Source organism: Arachis stenosperma, chromosome 10 (assembly GCF_014773155.1).
Source record: "Arachis stenosperma cultivar V10309 chromosome 10, arast.V10309.gnm1.PFL2, whole genome shotgun sequence".
Taxonomy (NCBI): Eukaryota; Viridiplantae; Streptophyta; class Magnoliopsida; order Fabales; family Fabaceae; genus Arachis; species Arachis stenosperma.
In genome coordinates this window covers 38,249,884-38,255,192 of record NC_080386.1, presented here as the reverse complement: position 1 = coordinate 38,255,192, position 5,309 = coordinate 38,249,884, and the positions used below count along the sequence as shown (strand labels likewise).

The 5,309-nt window shown below is 38.3% G+C and overlaps 1 non-coding gene across 1 annotated transcript; it reads left to right on the top strand.

Annotated features, from left to right (window-relative positions):
* The first annotated feature begins 4,936 nt into the window (after positions 1–4,936).
* On the top strand, positions 4,937–5,044 carry LOC130959559 (small nucleolar RNA R71). The gene has a single exon (XR_009078632.1). It is a non-coding gene; the product is annotated as a small nucleolar RNA R71 (small nucleolar RNA).
* The last annotated feature ends 265 nt before the right edge of the window (positions 5,045–5,309 follow it).

The following is a 5,309-nucleotide window of genomic DNA, read 5'->3' as shown; positions in this document are numbered from 1 at the left end:
CTTTCCATGGCAAGCTCGTGTAGGGTCTCACTGTTGTCAGCAGCTACCTCCCATCCGCGCAGTGAAAGCTAATGCACACACTCTGTCACAGTGCTGCCAATCACCGGTTTGGTTCCCTCCCCTACCGGAATAGAATAACTCTTTTGCGTCTGTCACTAACGCCCAGTAGGTTACAGGTTTGAAGCACGTCACAGTCATTCAATCATTGAATCCTACTCAAAATACCACAGACAAGGTTAGACCTTTCGGATTCTCTTGAATGCTGCCATCAGGTCCTGCCTATACCACGAAGATTCCGAAGAATCCAAGAGATATTCACTAAGCCTCAGATGCTTGTAGAACAAGAATGGTTGTCAGTCACCTTGTTCATGGGTGAGAATGGTGATGGGCGTCAATCATCACCTTCATCATGTTGAAGAACAAGTGATATCTTGGATAAAAAACAAGCGGAATTGAATGGAAGAACAATAGTAATTGCATTAATACTCGAGGTACAGCAGAGCTCCACACCTTAATCTATGGTGTGTAGAAACTCCACCGTTGAAAATACATAAGCATAAGGTCTAGGCATGGCCGAATGGCCAGCCTCCCAATGATCTAAGATAGCATAAAACTCAAAGATAGCTACCAAGATGTCCCTAATACAATAGTAAAAGGTCCTACTTATAGAAAACTAGTACATAGATGAGTAAATGACATAAAAATCCACTTCCGGGCCCACTTGGTGTGTGCTTGGGCTGAGCAATGAAGTAATTTTCGTGTAGAGACTCTTCTTGGCGTTTAACTCCCATTTTGGTGCCAGTTTGGGCGTTTAACTCCCATTTAGGTGCCAGTTCCGGCGTTTAACGCTGGGATTTCTATAGGTGACTTTGAACGCCGGTTTGGGCCATCAAATCTTGGGCAAAGTATGGACTATTATATATTGCTGGAAAGCCCAGGATGTCTACTTTCCAACGCCGTTGAGAGCGCGCCAATTGGGCTTCTGTAGCTCCAGAAAATCCACTTCGAGTGCAGGGAGGTCAGAATCCAACAGCATCTGCAGTCCTTTTGAGTCTCTGGATCAGATTTTTGCTCAGGTCCCTCAATTTCAGCCAGAAAATACCTGAAATCACAGAAAAACACACAAACTCATAGTAAAGTTCAGAAAAGTGAATTTTAATTAAAAACTAATAAAAATATATTAAAAACTAAACTAAAACTACTAAAAACATACTAAAAACAATGCCAAAAAGCGTACAATTTATCCGCTCATCATGCTTCACCAACTCTATCTCAGTATATATTTTCTTTTTTTTTTTATCTTTTTCATTATATTTAAATATATATGTTGCCAATTAGTGAACATAACTAAAGTGAATTATGATGTTTTATTGCATGGACTTGATTCATTGTGGGGTGTTTTGTTTTTCTTTTTCTTTTTCTCCTTGATTTGAAAGAAGGAAAATTAATGTTGTATATATCAAACTCCATCCTCAACAAGAAGGAAAATTGAGGTTGTATATATCAAACTCCATCCTTAGGTGGGACCTTGAATCTTTGTTTTACCTTAGGATGGATTCTTTACCAGTATTTAATTCATTATTTATTTTTTGGTCATTATTGGCAGTCTTTAGAAGACATGGGGGTGACATGTACCGCCACTAAGAATGATGTAGATGTTTTGATGGCTGCATATGCATTTCGTCTTAAAATTTTGCATGAAAGGGGACATAATCTGTTAAACAAGGAAGGTATGGGCTTCCACTACTTATATGAATTTGATGACTTATTGAAAATTTTACTTCAATTCTACTTATCAAACCATTTAACATGCAGCAGGAAATGATCAAGCAAAGCGTGTTCATTCTACTGACAAGAAACTCTCTATTCTTAGATAATTCATATATTATTAGTATAGTTTAATTGTATATGGATCTATTTATTATATTTTACTTGTGTCATGGTTGATAAATGTTAAATGTCCTATTATTTGGTTTGATAAATTTGGTTGTGTATTGGATGAGACATAAGTTGTGAATTAGTTGTTTTTGTTGAAACCGTAGACGGTGGAAATATCCAAGTTTTAGGGGAGGTTTTGCCAAAATTTTTCTAAACATTTTAGATAAAACTTAATGGAAAATTATAATTAGTGTTATATCTTGTTTCTAATTTTTTGTTTCGGTTTTTCTTATTTACAGGAGTGCTGAAATGGTGACCACATGCTACCTTGAGGGCTCAAGAATATTTTGATTCATAGAGACACTAATCTATGTTAGAACTTTTAACTTTTGGTTGAACTTATACAAGACGTATAACTTATCAATGTACTTACTAATGTTATTTTGTTTGAGAACAATTTTAGCTAAAAGGATCTTGTTTGAATTATGTATGTTTTTGCATATTATATAGATATAGACTTGTTTATTAAAATAGTTAATATATTAGTTAATTTAAAAAATAATTTAGTAAATTATGCATGCAATTTGTATTAAAAAAAACTTGTTACAAAATAATTAATCTGCTTTTGTAACTAAAGAAAAAAATGTTACAAAATCATGTTACATTTTGTAACAAAATTTTTTGATAGGAAAAAATAGATTGTCACCAAAAATACCTTGAAGATCAAAATTTGTTACCACTTTTGTAACGGCTTTTGGTTTTTTGTATCAGAAAAAATTGTTACAAAATATCATATTGAATTGTAACAGTTCCATTTTTTGTTACAAAAACTTTTTGTAACGGGACTTACTGCAATGGCCCCTTTTTTTGTTACAAAAAACTTTTGTTTCAAAATTTCGACGTTTTGTAACAATTTATTTTGTTACAAATACGGCTTTTTCTTGTAGTGATCCCTGCACCAAATGTTGCTCAAAATCACGTTTTGAGCCATTTCTGGCGTTAAACGCCGGGCTGGTGCCCATTCCTGGCGTTTAACGCCAGGTTCTTGCCCTTTTCTAGCGTTTAACGCCAGTCTGGTGCCCCTTTCTGGCGTTAAACGCCCAGAATGGTGCCAGACTGGGCGTTAAATGCCCAACTGCTAGGTTTACTGGCGTTTGAACGCCAGCAACATCTTCCTCCAGGGTGTGCTGTTTTTCTTCCTGTTTTTCATTTTGTTTTTGCTTTTTCAATGGATTTTGTGACTTCTTATGATCATCAACCTACAAAAAACATAAAATAACAAAAGAAACTATATAAATTATAATCATTGGGTTGCCTCACAACAAGCGCTTCTTTAATGTCAGTAGCTTGACAGAGGGCTCTCATGGAGCCTCACAGATACTCAGAGCAAATGTTGGAATCTCCCAACACCAAACTTAGAGTTTGAATATGGGGGTTCAACACCAAACTTAGAGTTTGGTTGTGGCCTCCCAACACCAAACTTAGAGTTTGACTGTGGGGGCTCTTCTTGACTCTGATTTGAGAGAAGCTCTTCATGCTTCATCTCTATGGTGACAGAGGGATATCCTTGAGCCTTAAACACAAAGGATTCTCCATTCACTTGAATGATCAGTTCTCCTCCATCAACATCAATCACAGCCTTTGCTGTGGCTAGGAAGGGTCTGCCAAGGATGATGGTTTCATCCGTGCACTTCCCAGTCTCTAGGACTATGAAATCAGCAGGAATGTAATGGTCTTCAACCTTTACCAAAACATTCTCTACAAGTCCATGAGCTTGTTTTCTTGAGTTGTCTGCCATCTCTAATGAGATTCTTGCAGCTTGTACCTCAAAGATCCCTAGCTTCTCCATTACTGAGAGAGGCATGAGGTTTACACTTGACCCTAAGTCACACAGAGCCTTCTTGAAGGTCATGGTGCCTATGGTACAAGGTATGGAAAACTTCCCAGGGTCTTGTCTCTTTTGAGGTAATTTCTGCCTAGACAAGTCATCCAGTTCTTTGGTGAGCAAAGGAGGTTCATCCTCCCAAGTCTCATTTCCAAACAACTTGTCATTTAGCTTCATGATTGCTCCAAGGTATTTAGCAACTTGCTCTTCAGTGACATACTCATCCTCTTCAGAGGAAGAATACTCATCAGAGCTCATGAAAGGCAGAAGTAAGTCCAATGGAATCTCTATGGTCTCATTTTGAGTCCCAGATTCCCATGGTTCCTCATTGGGGAACTCATTGGAGGCTAGTGCACGCCCATTGAGGTCTTCCTCAGTGGCGTTCACTTCCTCCCTTTCCTCTCCAAATTCGGCCATATTGATGGCTTTGCACTCTCCTTTTGGATTTTCTTCTGTGTTGCTTGGGAGAGTACTTGGAGGGAGTTCAGTAACTTTCTTGCTCAACTGTCCCACTTGTCCTTCCAAATTTCTAATGGAGGACCTTGTTTCATTCATGAAACTTTAAGTGGTTTTAATTAGATCAGAGACCATGGTTGCTAAGTCAGAGGGGTTCTGCTTAGAATTCTCTGTCTGTTGCTGAGAAGATGATGGAAAAGGTTTGCCATTGTTAAACCTGTTTCTTCCACCATTATTATTGAAACCTTGTTGAGGTCTCTCTTAATTCTTCCATGAGAGATTTGGGTGATTTCTCCATGAAGAATTATAGGTGTTTCCATAGGGTTCTCCTAGGTAATTCACCTCTTCCATTGAAGGGTTCTCAGGATCATAAGCTTCTTCTTCAGATGAAGCCTCCTTAGTACTGCTTGGTGCATTTTGCATTCCAGACAGACTTTGAGAAATCAAATTGACTTGTTGAGTCAATATCTTGTTTTGAGCCAAAATGGCGTTCAGAGTGTCAATCTCAAGAACTCCTTTCTTCTGACTAGTCCCATTGTTCACAGGATTCCTTTCAGAAGTGTACATGAATTGGTTATTTGCAACCATTTCAATTAGCTCTTGAGCCTCTGTAGGCGTCTTCTTCAGATGAAGAGATCCTCCAGCAGAGCTATCCAAAGACATCTTGGATAGTTCAGAGAGACCATCATAGAAAATACCTATGATGCTCTATTCAGAAAGCATGTCAGAAGGACATTTTCTGATCAATTGTTTGTATCTTTCCCAAGCTTCATAGAGGGATTCTCCATCCTTCTGTCTGAAGGTTTGGACTTCCACTCTAAGCTTACTCCATCTTTGTGGTGGAAAGAACTTTGCCAAGAAGGCATTGACTAGCTTTTCCCAAGAGTCCAGGCTTTCTTTAGGTTGAGAGTCCAACCATATCCTAGCTCTGTCTCTTACAGCAAAAGGGAATAGCATCAGTCTATAGACCTCAGGGTCAACCCCATTAGTCTTGACTGTGTCACAGATTTGCAAGAATTCAGCTAAGAACTGATGAGGATCTTCCATTGGAAGTCCATGGAACTTGCAATTCTGTTGCATTAGAGAAACT